Raw genomic sequence first — 2,175 nt, forward strand, 5'->3', positions numbered from 1 at the left:
AGAAAAGAAAAGGTAATGATTAGAGCAGACTGTGATCCCGGTTTCTGAGTTCTGAAAGCAGGCAGTCAAGAAAATTTCTAGATGTTCGTGTCCAATCATCTTCAGATAGAATGAAGGCAGGCGGATAGATTCTCCTGGTCTTCAGTTTGAATGTCTCTAGCGATCTTTCTGCAGGAACAAAAATTATCCAGAGATGACCTGCCGTGGTGATTTCTCTAAAGTCTATAGCAAGTTGTCTGTCCCGCTTTTGTTGGCATGGCTTTGAGGAAAGGGCATTTTTGGTTCTCAGTGATTTCAAGTCAAAGGATGGAAACATGAAAATATTAGGTCAGAAGGCAGCCAAATATTTAAGAAAACTAGAAAAATCCAGGATCCGTTGCAGTTTATAGGCTGAAATTTTAAAACAAAAACAAACTCGAAAAACATTAGAATCTAATATCCACAAAGTTATAGTTTCTATCAAAACATTTTTCTCTCTAAAATCACCTCATTTTTTAATCAAATATAGCCAAATTAAAGCTAATTTATTTGTAAAATAAGTTTAGTTTGTTTTTTTTGTTTGTTTTTTCAGGTGTGATTAGGCTTTCCTGGGGATCGGGCAGGGCTGGGCAGGAACCGCTCCGGGGAGCAGGGTCTGCACACCCAGGCATCGCTAGTCCTCAGGGCCCTGGTGGGAGAAAAGGGCTGAGTTCCTCGGGCCAGGCGTCCGGTTGGTCTCCTCAAAGCAGCGCCATCAGAGAGGCGAATGTGGGTCTGGTTGGTTTTACTACAAGAGCATCAATGTGGGCCCGGGTAGGAACATCACTGAAGAAAAGTGGGAGCTGCAGCTTAGAGAGCCTGGATGGAAAAAGGCTGGAGAGGCAGATAAGGGACTAATAAGGCCTCTAGTCGGGGTAGGAAGGGGAGGGAAGGGAGTGCAAAGAGGCAAAGCAGATGGGTCTAAGAATGCAGAATCATCCAGCTGCTCTGCAGACCCCAGTGTGCCCCTCGCTCCCGCCTCCTGCACTCACAGGCCCTACTTGTTGCCCCACGTGGCCTCTCGGAGCACACAGGGGTGGGGGGAGCGGCGGGACTCCATGTAGGCAGAGATCTGCTTCAGGCCCTCCAAGCGGACCAGGAAACCTTTCAGGTTCGAGAACACACCCAGGCACTTGGGCTCAAACATTCGCATTATATCCAGTAAGTCGTAAGCCAGGAAATCCACGTAAGTGAGCGTGTCCCCTGCAAACCGAGACCTCTTCCCCAGGAACCGCGAGAAGAGCCCCATCTTTTCAGGAAGCGCTTTCAAAAACGCAGGCTTCAGTTTCTCGGGTCAGGGCTGCAGCAGGTCCTGGCATGGTCCATTCGAATGGCCATAATCTCATTCTCCAAAACGTCCACGCGAATCTTCTCTTCTTCTGTCTCCCCGCAGAGGTGGTGCCTGCGAGCAGTGTATCGAAGGACGGCGTTGCTCTGGGTGAGCCTGTGAGCCCCATCATTACGTAAGGCAGATTGGGGAAGTCCAGGCCCAGCTTGAATCTCTCACTCAGCCACTGGCTTCTGTCAACGTCGGGAGCGTCCCCCACCGTGTACTTCTCCTCATGGTTGGAGTCTGTGTACTCCAGGAGCAGGCGGATGGCGTGTGCCAGCCCTCGGATGTCCCAGTAACCCAAAGTCATGGCCATGGTGCTGGTGTTTGTTCTCTGAGCCGGGTTTTGTTTTTGTTTTTTTTTTTTTTCTTTATTGATTTTAGAGAGAGAAAGGGAGAGTGAAAGGTCGGCAGAAGGAGATGCACACCTGGGTTCAGGCAAGAGAACTTTATTGGGGAGTTACCTGCCTGGGCTGACTCCGACGGCGGGGTCAGCGCTGGTATCTCTAACAGGTAGGGTATATAGGGGTTTTATGGGTGAGGGGCTGGCAGCCCTTAGAGGGAGAGGACAATGTGATTTAGCTACTTTCGTAGGTATAACCACAAGGAGACCAAAGGGGGTCTCCACTCCCAGGGTGATTGAACCTGGATACCTGGGGTAGTGTTCTGAAACATCCTGTTTCTCAGAATTCTTTTCATATATCAAGGGAGGAGGGAGTTGGAGACTTTGGCTGCCACCCAATCAGAAAGGGAGAAAGAGACAGAAACAGCAATGAGAAACAGAATGTCAATTGGCCTCCTCCTGCATGCCCCACAACCTGGGCATG

At 49.5% G+C, this 2,175-nt stretch overlaps 1 pseudogene; it reads right to left on the minus strand.

Moving 5' to 3' along the window:
- Window positions 1–1,015: 1,015 nt before the first annotated feature.
- On the minus strand, window positions 1,016–1,670 carry LOC118631118 (annotated as a pseudogene).
- Window positions 1,671–2,175: the final 505 nt, after the last annotated feature.

Source organism: Molossus molossus, unplaced genomic scaffold, assembly GCF_014108415.1.
Source record: "Molossus molossus isolate mMolMol1 unplaced genomic scaffold, mMolMol1.p scaffold_m16_p_15, whole genome shotgun sequence".
Lineage (NCBI taxonomy): Eukaryota > Metazoa > Chordata > Mammalia > Chiroptera > Molossidae > Molossus > Molossus molossus.